This window comes from Scyliorhinus torazame, chromosome 23 (assembly GCF_047496885.1).
Source record: "Scyliorhinus torazame isolate Kashiwa2021f chromosome 23, sScyTor2.1, whole genome shotgun sequence".
Taxonomy (NCBI): domain Eukaryota; kingdom Metazoa; phylum Chordata; class Chondrichthyes; order Carcharhiniformes; family Scyliorhinidae; genus Scyliorhinus; species Scyliorhinus torazame.
The window spans coordinates 13,184,725-13,201,585 of record NC_092729.1 but is presented as its reverse complement, the minus strand read 5'-3'; the positions used below and the strand labels follow the sequence as shown (position 1 = coordinate 13,201,585).

Below are 16,861 nucleotides of genomic sequence, written 5' to 3'. Positions count from 1 at the left end.
CAGAGAGCAGCTTCTGTCTGAGCTTTCACTGCAGCACTGAGACAGAGAGCAGCGTCTGTCTGAGCTTTCACTGCAGCACTGAGACAGAGAGCAGCTTCTGTCTGAGCTTTCACTGCAGCACTGAGACAGAGAGCTGCTTCTGTCTGAGCTTTCACTGCAGCATTGAGACAGAGAGCAACTTCTGTCTGAGCTTTCACTGCAGCACTGAGACAGAGAGCAGCTTCTGTCTGAGCTTTCACTGCAGCACCGAGACAGAGAGCAGCTTCTGTCTGAGCTTTCACTGCAGCACTGAGACACAGAGCAGCTTCTGCCTGAGCTTTCACTGCAGCACTGAGACAGAGAGCAGCTTCTGTCTGAGCTTTCACTGCAGCATTGAGACAAAGAGCAGCTTCTCTCTGAGCTTTCACTGCAGCACTGAGACAGAGAGCAGCTTCTGTCTGAGCTTTCACTGCAGCACTGAGACAGAGAGCAGCTTCTGTCTGAGCTTTCACTGCAGCACTGAGACAGAGAGCAGCTTCTGTCTGAGCTTTCACTGCAGCACTGAGACAGAGAGCAGCTTCTGTCTGAGCTTTCACTGCGCACTGAGACAGAGAGCAACTTCTGTCTGAGCTTTCACTGCAGCACTGAGACAGAGAGCAGCTTCTGTCTGAGCTTTCACTGCAGCATTGAGACACAGAGCAGCTTATGTCTGCGCTTTCACTGCAGCACTGAGACAGAGAGCAGCTTCTGTCTGAGCTTTCACTGCAGCACTGAGACAGAGAGCAGCTTCTGTCTGAGCTTTCACTGCAGCGTTGAGACAGAGAGCAGCTTCTGTCTGAGCTTTCACTGCAGCACTGAGACAGAGAGCAGCTTCTGTCTGAGCTTTCACTGCAGCACTGAGACAGAGAGCAGCTTCTGTCTGAGTTTTCACTGCAGCACTTTGTCAGAGAGTCGCTTCTGTCTGTGTTTTCCTGCTGCCCCGTTGGTCACAAGCACAGTGGTTTCGATACTGCGGCCTGGTTACGTGATCGCTGATTTTCCTCTGCACCGCGACCGCATTAATTCACCAACTTCAACATCTGCACTCGTTAATGTGGGAAAACTTTGTGCTGTTTATGTGTGTGTGATATGACGGGATGGGGATCAGGAAGGGGTGGGTATCGAATTGGTCATGGAAAGATGCAATAGTCAAACACTGAGGATAATGCCATTCACTTGCAAAACGATATCCATGGGGCAGCAGAATGGACAGGGAAGAGGCAGCTGGAAAATAAAACAGAGAGATGTGAGGTGATGGATTTTCACAAAAGTTACAGGGAGAGAGTGTACGGAAATAATGTCTCAATTATGAAGAGTGCCCACAATGTCTGGACCTGCACATGGATAGCATATGTAGATAGCCGTATCCACCGAGATAGGAATTCTAAAATCAGATGTGCTCTTACCCTTCCCAAAAATGGCAGTTCATCCAAATCCATGAAGATTTTTACAGGCAGTATATGTCTATGTGCACTCTAAGCACAGCTGCCTGAAGGACGACGGAAAGGCTGTCAGCAACAGGCTCACACCAGGTGGAACAGAAGCGAGATTCACTGCAGATCCCTTTGAATTGTTCGGCTGAATCGGTGTGTGGGTATCGTTTTGCTGAAGGCGACATTCATAGAAATAAGGCACCACGCAGGAAAACAAATTTTCAAATGACATCACCAGAAACCAGGCACGCCCGCTCGTGTGATTATAAACGCAACATAACTACGTGAGTAGATAGAGAGGAGATCTACCAGCGTTCTGACCGTAACTCTGACAGACCCCAGCGAAGATGCAGAAAGCGCTGTTCCTGGTGCTTGTACTTCTAGTGCTGACTCAGCACAATCCTACTGGAGCGAAAGCAAGCAAGAAAGGAAGTAAGAATCTGTAAATTTCGCCAATACAAAAGCAGCTGGAGTTCATACCGCTTAATTTTAAATCGATTGCATTTTCTTGAAGTGTAATGGTTTGATTGGTTAAGAGATTGTGAGATTCGAAAACAAACTGAAGAATTCACTCCAAGCTATCTCCTTCAGTAATTCTCTGGTGGTTTCCTGACTGTCTGAGCGCTTCGTGAGGCTTGTTGGTGTTGGGATCTGATCCACACAGGCCAATATTGAGAACAGAAATTACTGGGCGGGGTGACGTTGCTGGGTCTCAATGGGATCATTGATCTGGATAGAAAACCCAAAAATTGTCCTCATTGCCTTATTCACACTTGCTGCTCCCGATCACTGACATCTGATACAGATTGTGAGAGTGTGGACTGTGTGTGAGGATAGAGTCAGGGTCTCCTTCAGGCCCTTTCTCCCCACACTAATTGTCTAGTCTCAGATGTAGAAATGGGGAATTAGAAGCGAGGCTGAAGTTTTCTATTGCAAAAGTCCCCAGACAGGTGGGACCTTTTCATTATGAGATGTGGTATAGTTACTGAACGCGCAATCCCGAGAAACGGGTTTCCAATTCTTCCACGGCAGGCGATGGAATTTGAATCTTATCAGCATTATGAAATCATTGTCGCTGCTTTTAAAACCCATCTGGTTGAGTCATCTCCTGGGCCGCACTGGCCGACCCGTGACTCCAGACCAACTTGAATGGTCTGGCAAGGCCCTCAGCAACTAAGTGCAGGGGATGGGAAACAAATGCTGGTCGTGCCAACAATGCCCATATCACACGGAAGAATAAAGCAAAAAGAAAAATATCAATGGGTAGAGCGTTAAAAATAGATTGAACCAGATGCATTCAGCTGGATTAACTCTCCCCTTTCATAATAATGTGGGGGGTGAGAAGGTGGATTAAATAAATATGACAAGGGGTGAAATGATTCATTGTCAATAACTGGGGCCAGTTTTTGTCTAAATTGGGAGTTGATGAATGTTTGTGGTTTGAGGTCACAGCCCAGTGCACGGAGCTGAGCACTGCGGAATACTCCACTGTTGTGGTTGGTGTCCCAGTCCAGTACACGGAGCTGAGCACTGCGGGAATGCGGCACTGTTGTGGTTGGTGTCCCAGTCCAGTACATGGAGCTGAGCACTGCGGGAATGCTGCACTGTTGTGGTTGGTGTCCCAGTCCAGTGCATGGAGCTGAGCACTGCGGGAATGCTGCACTGTTGTGGTTGGTGTCCCAGTCCAGTACATGGAGCTGAGCACTGCGGGAATGCTGCACTGTTGTGGTTGGTGTCCCAGTCCAGTACATGGAGCTGAGCACTGCGGGAATGCTGCACTGTTGTGGTTGGTGTCCCAGTCCAGTACATGGAGCTGAGCACTGCGGGAGTGCTCCACTGTTGTGGTTGGTGTCCCAGTCCAGTACATGGAGCTGAGCACTGCGGGAGTGCTCCACTGTTGTGGTTGGTGTCCCAGTCCAGTACATGGAGCTGAGCACTGCGGGAATGCGGCACTGTTGTGGTTGGTGTCCCAGTCCAGTACATGGAGCTGAGCACTGCGGGAATGCTGCACTGTTGTGGTTGGTGTCCCAGTCCAGTACATGGAGCTGAGCACTGCGGGAATGCTGCTTTCTTGTGGTTTGATGTCCCAGTCCAGTACATGGAGCTGAGCACTGCGGGAATGCTGCACTGTTGTGATTGGTGTCCCAGTCCAGTACATGGAGCTGAGCACTGCGGGAATGCTGCACTGTTGTGGTTGGTGTCCCAGTCCAGTACATGGAGCTGAGCACTGCGGGAATGCTGCACTGTTGTGGTTTGATGTCCCGCACCAGTGCACGGAGCTGAGCACTGCGGGAATGCTGCACTGTTGTGGTTGGTGTCCCAGTCCAGTACATGGAGCTGAGCACTGCGGGAATGCTGCACTGTTGTGGTTGGTGTCCCAGTCCAGTACATGGAGCTGAGCACTGCGGGAATGCTGCACTGTTGTGGTTGGTGTCACAGCCCAGTACATGGAGCTGAGCACTGCGGGAATGCTGCACTGTTGTGGTTGGTGTCCCAGTCCAGTACATGGAGCTGAGCACTGAGGGAATGCTGCACTGTTGTGGTTTGATGTCCCGCTCCAGTACATGGAGCTCAGCATTGCGCAAGTGCTGCATTGTTGTGGGTTGAGATCACACACCAGCGCACGGCGCTCAGCACTGCGGGAATTCTGCACTGTTGTATATTGATGTTCCACTCCAGGATATGGAGCTCAGCACTGCGGGAGTGCGGCACTGTTGTGTCTTCATGTTTCACTCAAGTACTTAGAGTTCAGTACTGCGGGAGTGCTGCACTGTTGGGGGTTGATGTTTCACTACTGTACATGTAGCTCAGCACTGCGAGAACGCTACACTGTTGTGGATTGATGTTCCACTCCAGTACATGGAGCTCAGCACTGCGGGAGTGCGGCACTGTTGTGTCTTGATGTTTCACACCAGTACATGGAGCTCAGCACTGCGAGAACGCTGCACTAATGTGGATTGATGTCCCACACCAGTACATGGAGCTCAGCACTGCGAGAACGCTGCACTGATGTGGATTGATGTCCCACACCAGTACATGGAGCTCAGCACTGCGGGAGTGCGGCACTGTTGTGTCTTGATGTTTCACTCAAATACTTGGAGCTCAGCATCGCGCGAACGCTGCACTGTTGTGGGTTAATGTCCACTCCAGTACATGAAGCTCAGCACTGCGCGAGTGCTGCACTGATGTGTGTTAATGCTCCAATTCAGTACATGACGTTCAGCAGAGTGCAGCACTGTTTAAGCAGATGCCCCCTCCAGAACTCGGAGCTCAGCACTGCGAGAGCGTTGCATTATTGAGGGTTGATGTCCCAGTCTAAAACACGGAGCTCAGCACTGCGAGAGCGCTGCACTGTTGTGTCTTGATGTTTCACTCAAATACTTGGAGCTCAGCATCGCGCGAACGCTGCACTGTTGTGGGTTAATGTCCACTCCAGTACATGAAGCTCAGCACTGCGCGAGTGCTGCACTGATGTGTGTTAATGCTCCAATTCAGTACATGACGTTCAGCAGAGTGCAGCACTGTTTAAGCAGATGCCCCCTCCAGAACTCGGAGCTCAGCACTGCGGGAGCGTTGCATTATTGAGGGTTGATGTCCCAGTCTAATGCATGGAGCTCAGCACTGTGTCACTGCTGCATTGTTGTGGATTGATGTCTCACAGCGGGAGCGCTGCATTGTTGTGGATTGATGTCTCACTCCAGTACATGGGGCTCAGCACTGCGGGAGCGCTGCATTGTTTTTTATTGATGTCTCACTCCAGCACATGGGGCTCAGCACTGTGTGACTGCTGCATTGTTGTGGGCTGATATTCCACTGCAAAGATGGGGCTCAGCACTGCGGAAGTGTGGTGTTCTGGAGGAAGCAGCAAATGGTTACCCTGTCGACCTCTTCGTCGGAGAGGGAATATATAGGTTATGCTGTGGTTATTCTGTGTGGAGCTGGGGTTCTCGCATTGTTGTGCACCAACATCACTCTCTGCACGAAGGCAAACAGAAACTCTACATCCGTCACATCTAATTTTCTATTTTGTGAGATATTCTGTGAAATGACTGACCGCACTGTTTTTGGAGTAAACATTGTTGGTCCTTGAGTAAACGTCCCTTGTCACTGAAACTGTTTTGATTCTTTGGGTGCTGCGAACAGTTCTCTAAATATAAGTTTTATTCTCTGTGTTCCTGAATAGTGGGGGTGGTGTTCTCCATCCTGAGGCAACGCACAGAGATGCTCTGCAGTTCAGAGAGAAAACCAACAGACCGGAGAGGGGGAGTGAGGGAGTAGGATTGAACACAGCAGGAAGTGGGACAGAGGGAGTGAGTGAATCTGCGCAGACTGGCGGGTGGGAGGGAGTCTGTGTAGGACAGGAAGTGGAATGGAGGGACCGGTTGCGTATTGGCCAGGGAGTGTGAGAGAGGGAGTAATTCTGCAGACATCAGAGAGTTAGAAAGACAAAATCTGTCTAGGGCAGAAAGTGGGAGGTCGATATTGAGCGAGGATCACTTTAAATCATAGAGAGGGAGGGAAATTATTCTGTGCAGTTCAGTGAGTAGGAGGGAGGAGCGGAGTCTGTAGAAGACGGTGTGTGGGAGACAGGGCGGGTGTGAGTCTGTACAGGAAAAGGAGAGGGTGGGAGGGAAGGAATTCGTTTGTACACAACCAAGAGGTGGAGGGATGGAGTCAGTTTGTACAGGCCAGGAGGTGGACGGAGGGAGTGTGTTTGTACAGACCAGGATGTGGAGGGAGGGAGTGAGTTTGTACAGACCAGAAGGTGGAGAGAGGGAGTGCGTTTGTACAGACCAGAAGGTGGAGAGAGGGAGTGCGTTTGTACAGACCACGAGGTGGAGAGAGGGATTGACTTAGTACAGACCAGGTGGTGGACGGAGGGAGTCAGTTTGTACAGACCAGAAGGTAGAGAGAGGGAGTATTTGTACAGACCAGGAGGTGGAGGGAGTGAGTTTGTACAGACCACTAGGTGGAGGGAGGGGGAGTTTGTACAGACGAGAAGGTGGAGGGTGAGTTTGTACAGACCAGTAGGTGGAGGGAGGGAGATTGTATCAGACCAGGAGGTGGAGGGAGTGAGTTTGTGCAGACCAGGAGGTAGAGGAATGGAGTTTGTACAGAACAGGAGGTGGAGGGAGGGAGTTTGTATAAGACCAGGAGGTGGAGGGAGTGAGTTTGTGCAGACCAGGGGGTGGAGGGAGTGAGTTTGTGCAGACCAGGAGGTTGAGGAATGGAGTTTGTACAGAACAGGAGGTGGAGGGGACGGAGTTTGTACAGACCAGGAGGTGGAGTGAGTGAGTTAGTGCAGACCAGGATGCGGAAGGAGTGAGTGTGTACAGACCAGGAGGTGGAGGGTGTGACTTTGTACACACCAGAAGGTGGAGGGAGTGAGTTTGTGCAGACCAGGAGGTGGAGGGAGTGAGTTTGTGCACACCAGGAGGTGGAGGGAGGGGGAGTTTGTACAGACCAGAATGTGGAGAGAGGGAGTGACTTTGTACAGACCAGGTGGTGGAGGGAGGGAGTGAGTTTGTACAGACCACGAGGTGGAGAGAGTGACTTTGTACTGACCAGTAGGTGGAGGGAGGGAGTATGTATCAGACCACGAGGTGGAGGGAGTGTGCTTGTGCAGACGAGGAGCTGGAGGGAGTGGGTTTGTGCAGACCATGACGTGGAGGGAGGGAGTTTGTGCAGACGAGGAGGTGGAGTGAGTGAGTTTCTACAGACCAGGACCTGGAGGGAGGGACTTTGTATTCTGATACAAACTCCATGAGGTGGAGGGAGTGAGTTTGTACAGACCAGGAGGTGGTGTTATTGAGTTTGTACAGAAGAGGACGTGGAGGGAGGGAGGTTGTGCAGACCAGGAGGTGGAGGGAGGGAGTGAGTTTGTGCAGACCAGCAGGTGGAGGGAGGGAGTTTGTGCAGACCAGGAGGTGGAGGGAGGGAGTTTGTACAGACCAGGATGTGGTGTGAGTGAGTTTGTGCAGACCAGGAGGTGGAGGGAGGGAGTTTATGCAGACCAGGAGGTGGAGGGAGGGGGGGGGGGGTTTGTACAGACCAGGAGGTGGAGTGAGTGAGTTTGTACAGACCAGGACGTGGAGGGAGGGAGTTTGTATCAGACCAGGAGGTGGAGGGAGGGAGATTGTGCAGACCAGGGTGTGGAGGGAGGGTGTTTGTATCAGACCAGAAGGTGGAGAGAGGGAGTGCGTTTGTACAGACCAGAAAGTGGAGAGAGGGAGTAACTTTGTACAGAGCAGGTGGTGGACGGAAGAATGAGTCTGTACAGACCAGAAGGTAGAGAGAGGGAGTCTTTGTACAGACCAGGAGGTGGAGGGAGGGAGTTTGTACAGACCAGTAGTTGGAGGGAGGGAGTTCGTACCGACCAGGAGGTGGAGGGAGAAAATTTGTACTGACCAGGAGGTGGAGGCAGTGAGTTTGTTCAGAGCAGGAGGTGGAGGGAGTAAGTTTGTACAACCAGGGGGTGGAGGGAGAGAGTTTGTATCAGACCAGGAGGTGGATGGAGTGAGTTTGTGCAGACAAGGAGGTGGAGGGAGGGGCAGTTTGTACAGACCAGGAGGTGGAGGGAGTGAGTTTGTGCAATCCAGGATGTGGAGGGAGGGAGTTTGTACAGACCAGTAGGTGGAGGGAGGGAGTTTGTACAGACCAGGAGGTGGAGGGAGGGAATTTTAACAGACCAGGAGGTGGAGGTAGTGAGTTTGTACAGACCACGAGGTGGAGGGAGTTAGTTTGTACAGACCAGGTGGTGGAGGGAGTGAGTTTGTATCAGACCATGAGGTGGAGGGAGTGAGTTTGTGCAGACCAGGAGGTGGAGGGAGGGGGAGTTTGTACCGACCAGGAGGTGAATGAGTCAGTTTGTACAAACCAGGACGTGGAGGGAGGGATTTAGTACAGACAAGGAGGTGGAGGAAGTGAGTTTGTATCAGACCAGGAGGTGGAGGGAGTGAGTTTGTGCAGACCAGGAGGTGAAGGGAGGGGGAGTTTGTACAGACCAGGAGGTGGAGGGAGTGAGTTTGTATAGACCAGGAGGTGGAGGGAGGCAGTGAGTTGGTGCAGACCAGGAGATGGAGGGAGTGAGTTTGTGCAGACCATGACGTGGAGGGAGGGAGTTTGTGCAGACCAGGAGATGGAGGGTGTGAGTTTCTACAGACCAGGACCTGGAGGGAGGGACTTTGTTTTCTGATACAAACTACATGAGGTGGAGGGAGTGAGTTTGTACAGACCAGGAGGTGGTGTTATTGAGTTTGTACAGACCAGGACGTGGAGGGAGGGAGATTGTGCAGACCAGGAGGTGGAGGGAGGGAGTGAGTTTGTGCAGACCAGGAGGTGGAGGGAGGGAGTTTGTGCAGACCAGGAGGTGGAGGGAGGGAGTTTGTACAGACCAGCATGTGGTGTGAGTGAGTTTGTGCAGACCAGGAGGTGGAGGGAGGGAGTTTATGCAGACCAGGAGGTGGAGGGAGGGGGGGTTTGTACAAAACAGGAGGTGGAGTGAGTGAGTTTGTACAGACCAGGACGTGGAGGGAGGGAGTTTGTATCAGACCAGGAGGTGGAGGGAGGGAGATTGTGCAGACCAGGAAGTGGAGGGAGGGTGTTTGTATCAGACCAGAAGGTGGAGAGAGGGAGTGCGTTTGTACAGACCAGAAGGTGGAGAGAGGGAGTAACTTTGTACAGAACAGGTGTTGGACGGAAGAATGAGTCTGTACAGACCAGAAGGTAGAGAGAGGGAGTGTTTGTACAGACCAGGAGGTGGAGGGAGTGAGTTTGTACAGACCAGGGGGTGGAGGGAGTGAGTTTGTGCAATCCAGGATGTGGAGGGAGGGAGTTTGTACAGACCAGTAGGTGGAGGGAGGGTGTTTGTACAGACCAGGAGGTGGAGGGAGGGAATTTTAACAGACCAGGAGGTGGAGGTAGTGAGTTTGTACAGACCAGGAGGTGGAGGGAGTTAGTTTGTACAGACCAGGAGGTGGAGGGAGTGAGTTTGTATCAGACCATGAGGTGGAGGGAGTGAGTTTGTGCAGACCAGGAGGTGGAGGGAGGGGGAGTTTGTACCGACCAGGAGGTGAATGAGTCAGTTTGTACAAACCAGGACGTGGAGGGAGGGATTTTGTACAGACAAGGAGGTGGAGGAAGTGAGTTTGTATCAGACCAGGAGGTGGAGGGAGTGAGTTTGTGCAGACCAGGAGGTGGAGGGAGGGGGAGTTTGTACAGACCAGGAGGTGGAGTGAGTGAGTTTGTACAGACCAGGAGGAAGAGGGAGTGAGTTTGTATCAGACCAGGAGGTGGAGGGAGTGAGTTTGTACAGACCAGGAGGTGGAGGGAGGCAGTGAGTTGCTGCAGACCAGGAGATGGAGGGAGTGAGTTTGTGCAGACCATGACGTGGAGGGAGGGAGTTTGTGCAGACTAGGAGGTGGAGTGAGTGAGTTTCTACAGACCAGGACCTGGAGGGAGGGACTTTGTATTCTGATACAAACTCCATGAGGTGGAGGGAGTGAGTTTGTACAGACCAGGAGGTGGTGTTATTGAGTTTGTACAGACCAGGACGTGGAGGGAGGGAGATTGTGCAGACCAGGAGGTGGAGGGAGGGAGTGAGTTTGTGCAGACCAGGAGGTGGAGGGAGGGAGTTTGTGCAGACCAGGAGGTGGAGGGAGGGAGTTTGTACAGACCAGGGGGTGGAGGGAGGGAGGTCGTACAGACCAGTAGGTGGAGGGAGGGATTTCGTACCGACCAGGAGGTGGAGGGAGAGAATTTGTACTGACCAGGAGGTGGAGGGAGTGAGTTTGTTCAGAGCAGGAGGTGGAGGGAGTAAGTTTGTACAGACCAGGGGGTGGAGGGAGTGAGTTTGTGCAGACAAGGAGGTGGAGGGAGGGGGAGTTTGTACAGACCAGGAGGTGGAGGCAGTGAGTTTGTGCAATCCAGGATGTGGAGGGAGGGAGTTTGTACAGACCAGTAGGTGGAGGGAGGGAGTTTGTACAGACCAGGAGGTGGAGGGAGGGAATTTGAACAGACCAGGAGGTGGACGTAGTGAGTTTGTACAGACCAGGAGGTGGAGGGAGTTAGTTTGTACAGACCAGGAGGTGGAGGGAGTGAGTTTGTATCAGACCATGAGGTGGAGGGAGTGAGTTTGTGCAGACCAGGAGGTGGAGGGAGGGGGAGTTTGTACCGACCAGGAGGTGAATGAGTCAGTTTGTACAAACCAGGACGTGGAGGGAGGGATTTTGTACAGACAAGGAGGTGGAGGAAGTGAGTTTGTATCAGACCAGGAGGTGGAGGGAGTGAGTTTGTGCAGACCAGGAGGTGGAGGGAGGGGGAGTTTGTACAGACCAGGAGGTGGAGTGAGTGAGTTTGTACAGACCAGGAGGAAGAGGGAGTGAGTTTGTATCAGACCAGGAGGTGGAGGGAGTGAGTTTGTGCAGACCAGGAGGTGGAGGGAGGCAGTGAGTTGCTGCAGACCAGGAGATGGAGGGAGTGAGTTTGTGCAGACCATGACGTGGAGGGAGGGAGTTTGTGCAGACTAGGAGGTGGAGTGAGTGAGTTTCTACAGACCAGGACCTGGAGGGAGGGATTTTGTATTCTGATACAAACTCCATGAGGTGGAGGGAGTGAGTTTGTACAGACCAGGAGGTGGTGTTATTGAGTTTGTACAGACCAGGACGTGGAGGGAGGGAGATTGTGCAGACCAGGAGGTGGAGGGAGGGAGTGAGTTTGTGCAGACCAGGAGGTGGAGGGAGGGAGTTTGTGCAGACCAGGAGGTGGAGGGAGGGAGTTTGTACAGACCAGGGGGTGGAGGGAGGGAGCTCGTACAGACCAGTAGGTGGAGGGAGGGAGTTCGTACCGACCAGGAGGTGGAGGGAGAGAATTTGTACTGACCAGGAGGTGGAGGGAGTGAGTTTGTTCAGAGCAGGAGGTGGAGGGAGTAAGTTTGTACAGACCAGGGGGTGGAGGGAGAGAGTTTGTATCAGACCAGGAGGTGGAGGGAGTGAGTTTGTGCAGACAAGGAGGTGGAGGGAGGGGGAGTTTGTACAGACCAGGAGGTGGAGGGAGTGAGTTTGTGCAATCCAGGATGTGGAGGGAGGGAGTTTGTACAGACCAGTAGGTGGAGGGAGGGAGTTTGTACAGACCAGGAGGTGGAGGGAGGGAATTTTAACAGACCAGGAGGTGGAGGTAGTGAGTTTGTACAGACCAGGAGGTGGAGGGAGATGGTTTGTACAGACCAGGAGGTGGAGGGAGTGAGTTTGTATCAGACCATGAGGTGGAGGGAGTGAGTTTGTGCAGACCAGGAGGTGGAGGGAGGGGGAGTTTGTACCGACCAGGAGGTGAATGAGTCAGTTTGTACAAACCAGGACGTGGAGGGAGGGATTTTGTACAGACAAGGAGGTGGAGGAAGTGAGTTTGTATCAGACCAGGAGGTGGAGGGAGTGAGTTTGTGCAGACCAGGAGGTGGAGGGAGGGGGAGTTTGTACAGACCAGGAGGTGGAGTGAGTGAGTTTGTACAGACCAGGAGGAAGAGGGAGTGAGTTTGTATCAGACCAGGAGGTGGAGGGAGGGGGAGTTTGTACAGACCAGGAGGTGGAGGGAGTGAGTTTGTGCAATCCAGGATGTGGAGGGAGGGAGTTTGTACAGACCAGGAGGTGGAGGGAGGGAGTGAGTATGTGCAGACCAGGAGGTGGAGGGAGGGAGTGAGTATGTGCAGACCAGGAGGAGGAGGGAGTGAGTTTGTGCAGACCAAGATGTGGAGGGAGTGAGTTTGTGCAGACCAGGAGGTGGAGTGAGGGAGTTTGTACAGAACAGGAGGTGGTGTGAGTGAGTTTGTACAGACCAGGACGTGGAGGGAGGGAGTTTGTATCAGACGAGAAGGTGAAGGGAGTGAGTTTGTGCAGACCAGGAGGTGGAGGGAGGGAGTTTGTACCAGACTAGTAGATGGAGGGAGTTAGTTTGTACAGACCAGGACGTGGAGCGAGTGAGTTTGTACAGACCAGGAGGTGGAGGGAGTGAGTTTGTACAGACCAGGAGGTGGAGGGAGTTAGTTTGTACAGACCAGGAGATGGAGGGAGTGAGTTTGTATCGGACCATGAGGTGGAGGGAGTGAGTTTGTGCAGACCAGGAGGTGGAGGGAGGGGGAGATTGTACCCACCAGGAGGTGAATGAGTCAGTTTGTACAAACCAGGACGTGGAGGGAGGGATTTTGTACAGACCAGGAGGTGGAGGGAGTGAGTTTGTATCAGACCAGGAGGTGGAGGGAGTGAGTTTGTGCAGACCAGGAGGTGGAGGGAGGGGGAGTTTGTACAGACCAGGAGGTGAAGTGAGTGAGTTTGTACAGACCAGGAGGAAGAGGGAGTGAGTTTGTATCAGACCAGGAGGTGGAGGGAGTTAGTTTGTACAGACCAGGAGGTGGAGGGAGGGAGTGAGTTGGTGCAGACCAGGAGATGGAGGGAGTGAGTTTGTGCAGACCAGGAGGTGGAGGGAGTGAGTATGTAGAGACCAGGAGGTGGAGGGAGGGAGTGAGTTTGTGCAGACCAGGAGGTGTAGGGAGTGAGTTTGTGCAGACCAGGATGTGGAGGGAGTGAGTTTGTGCAGACCAGGAGGTGGAGGGAGGGAGTTTGTACAGACCAGGAGGTGGAGGGAGGGAGTTTTTTAACAGAACAGGAGGTGGTGTGAGTGAGTTTGTACAGACCAGGACGTGGAGGGAGGGAGTTTGTATCAGACGAGAAGGTGAAGGGAGTGAGTTTGTGCAGACCAGGAGGTGGAGGGAGGGAGTTTGTACCAGACCAGTAGGTGGAGGGAGTGAGTTTGTACAGACCAGGACGTGGAGGGAGTGAGTTTGTACAGACCAGGAGGTGTAGGGAGGGAGTTTGTACAGAACAGGAGGTGGTGTGAGTGAGTTTGTACAGACCAGGACGTGGAGTAAGGGAGTTTGTATCAGACGAGAAGGTGAAGGGAGTGAGTTTGTGCAGACCAGGAGGTGGAGGGAGGGAGTTTGTACCAGACCAGTAGGTTGAGGGAGTGAGTTTGTACAGATCAGGACGTGGAGGGAGTGAATTTGTACAGACCAGCAGGTGGAGGGAGTGAGTTTCTACAGAGCGGGAGGTGGCGGGAGTGAGTGAGTTTGTGCACAACAGGAGGTGGGGAGACGGAGTGAGTTTATTCAAGTCTTGGGGTGTGAGGCTGTAATCTGTAGAATATTATTATATACCACAAACGTAATGTTGCTGCTTTATGCCGAGTGTGTCCCTGTCAGGCTGAGAGATTCTGCTTTCTGTTTTCTCATTGTTCTCCATCAGACTGAACAACCCGTAATTAGTTCCTTCATCATATTTTCTTTTACTTTTAGAGTATTATATTCCAAAACATCGGCTGAAAGCCGTGGCCAGATACAGTGATCCGCCAATCACTGAGAAGATGGCACGTGACTTTCTCCCTTCCCGAAACGATGATGGGTCAAAATCGGATTGAAGGTAAAGATGAATGATCCAGTGAGGGGCGACCATCAACCCGGGATCTCCATGTTCTCACTGAAAGGAAGCTTCTTTCCTGGAAAACAGGCTAATTGATTACTTCACTCCTCTAACACCTGACCTTGTATTCCTGCTGTCTGGATAATGGCCTGTAATCAGAAATAAATCTTACTGCATTGGTCACTGCTTCATGTCTTGTTAACCCTCAGGATCAGGCTGTCTGTAGCGAAGGTGTCCGGTTTGAATTGAGGCTGGGCACAGATGTGAACATTCCAGAGAAAGGATGGGGAGGTCAGTGCAAATGGTCTGAGATAAGATAGGGGGCAACATCATCACAATATCAGCTCTCTGACCATTTACATGCAAGGATGTCTCACAAGTACTGGGCTATGGAGAACGGGCTGGGGGTCTGGAAGTGATAGAAGGTAACCATGGAAATGGTTCTGGAGCTCGGCAATTGATTCAGAAAATAGGGAAGGGATTTAGTGGGTGAGTAAGAAGATGGTGAAGTGATTCCTAAGCTGAGATCATAATTCAGGGGATGGTGCAGGAGATCAGAGTGTGGAGGAATTGTTGAGTGGGTGCTGAGGTTTGCATTCACTTTTCAGGGCACCGCGGATGTTTTCAGGACGCCACAAAAGTTTTCCGGGAACCGTTCACGGTTTCTAGACGCCATGGTGTGTTTCACAACACGGATAAGGGTCTCTAGGCGCCATGGAAAGGTTCAGGGCACCGTGAAGGGTTTCAAGGCCCCATGGAAGGATGCAGGGCACCCTGACGGGTGTTCAGGCGCCATGGAGGGGTTCAGGGCACCGGAAGACCATAAGACATAGGATCGGAAGTAAGGCCATTCGGCCCATCGAGTCCACTCCGCCATTCAATCATGGCTGATTTCAACTCCATTTACCCGGTCTCTCGCCATAGCCCTTAATTCCTCGAGAAATCAAGAATTTATCAACTTCTGTCTTAAAGACACTCAACGTCCCGGCCTCCATCGCCCTCTGTGGCAACGAATTCCACAGATCCACCACTCTCTGGCTGAAGACATTTCTCCACATCTCTGTTCTAAAGTGACTCCCTTTTATTCTAAGGCTGTGCCCCCGGGTCCTAGTCTCCCCTGCTAAGGGAAACAACTTCCCTACGTCCACCCGATCTAAGCCATTCATTATATTGTAAGTTTCTATTAGATCTCCCCTCAACCTCCTAAACTCCAATGGATATAATCCCAGGATCCTCAGACGTTCATCGTATGTTAGGCCTACCATTCCTGGGATCATCCGTGTGAATTTCCGCTGGACCCGCTCCAGTGCCAGTATGTCCTTCCTGAGGTATGGGGCCCAAAATTGCTCACAGTATTCTAAATGGGGCCTAACTAATACTGTATAAATCTTCAGAAGTACATCCCTGCTTTTATATTCCAAGTCTCTTGAGATAAATGACAACATTGCATTTGCTTTCTTAATTATGGACTCAACCTGCAAGTTTACCTTTAGAGAATCCTGGACTAGGACTCCCAAGTCCCTTTGCACTTCAGCATTATGAATTTTGTCACCGTTTAGAAAATAGTCCATGCCTCTATTCTTTTTTCCAAACTGCAAGACCTCGCACTTGCCCACGTTGAATTTCATTAGCCATTTCTTGGACCACTCTCCTAAACTGTCTAAATCTTTCTGCAGCCACCCCACCTTTTCCATACTACCTGCCCCTCCACCTATCTTTGTATCATCGGCAAACTTAGCCAGAATTCCCCCAGTCCCGTCATCTAGATCGTTAATATATAAAGAGAACAGCTGTGGCCCCAACACTGAACCCTGCGGGACACCACTCGTCACCGGTTGCCATTCCGAAAAAGAACCTTTTATCCCAACTCTCTGCCTTCTGCCTGGCAGCCAATCGTCAATCCAAGTTAGTACCTTGCCTCGAATACCATTTGGTCATTTTACTCAGCAGTCTCCCGTGAGGCACCTTATCAAAGGCCTTTTGGAAGTCAAGATAGATAGCATCCATTGGCCCTCCATGGTCCAACCTATTTGTTATCTTTTCAAAGAACTCTAGCAGGTTTGTCAGGCACGACCTCCCCTTACTAAATCCATGCGGACTTGTCCTAATCCGACCCTGCACTTCCAAGAATTTAGAAATCTAATCCTTAACAATGGATCCTAGTATCTTGCCACAACCGAGGTTAGGCTAATTGGCCTAAAATTTTCCATCTTTTTCCTTGTCCCCTTCTTGAACAGGTGGATTACAACAGCGATTCTCCAATCCTCTGGGACTTTCCCTGACTCCAGTGACTTTTGAAAGATCATAACTAACTCCTCCACTATTTCTTCAGATATCTCCTTTAGAACTCTAGGAGGTAACCCATCTGGGCCCGGAGATTTATCAATTTTTAGACCTCTTAGTTTCTCTAGAACTTTCTCCTTTGTGATGGCTACCATATTCAACTCTGCCCCCTGACTCTCCTGAATTGTTGGGATATTACTCATGTCTTCTACTGTGAAGACTGACGCAAAGTACTTATTTAGTTCCTCAGCTATTTCCATGTCTCCCATCACTAGATTACCAGCGTCATTTTGGAGCGGCCCAATGTCTACTTTTGCCTCCAGTTTGTTTTTCATGTATTTAAAGAAACGTTTACCATCATTCCTAATGTTACTGGCTAGCCTACCTTCATAATTGATCCTCTCTTTCCTTATTTCTCTCTTTGTTATCCTCTGTTTGTTTTTGTAGCCTTCCCAATCTTCTGACTTCCCACTACTCTTTGCCACATTATAGGCTTTCTCTTTTGCTTTGATATATTCCCTAACTTCCTTTGTCAGCCATGGCTGCCTATTCCCGCCCTCTGATAACCTTTCTTTTCTTTGGGATGAAACTCTGTACTGTGTGAAGATTTTCTAGCCACCATGTAGGGGTTCAGGGCAGAGTGGAGGGCCTCTAGGTGCCATG

The 16,861-nt window shown here is 51.3% G+C and overlaps 1 long non-coding RNA gene across 1 annotated transcript; it reads left to right on the top strand.

Moving 5' to 3' along the window:
• The first annotated feature begins 1,783 nt into the window (after positions 1-1,783).
• LOC140399700 (uncharacterized) lies at positions 1,784-14,096 on the top strand. Its single transcript, XR_011937795.1, has 2 exons — positions 1,784-1,883; positions 13,792-14,096. It is a non-coding gene; the product is annotated as an uncharacterized lncRNA (long non-coding RNA).
• Positions 14,097-16,861: the final 2,765 nt, after the last annotated feature.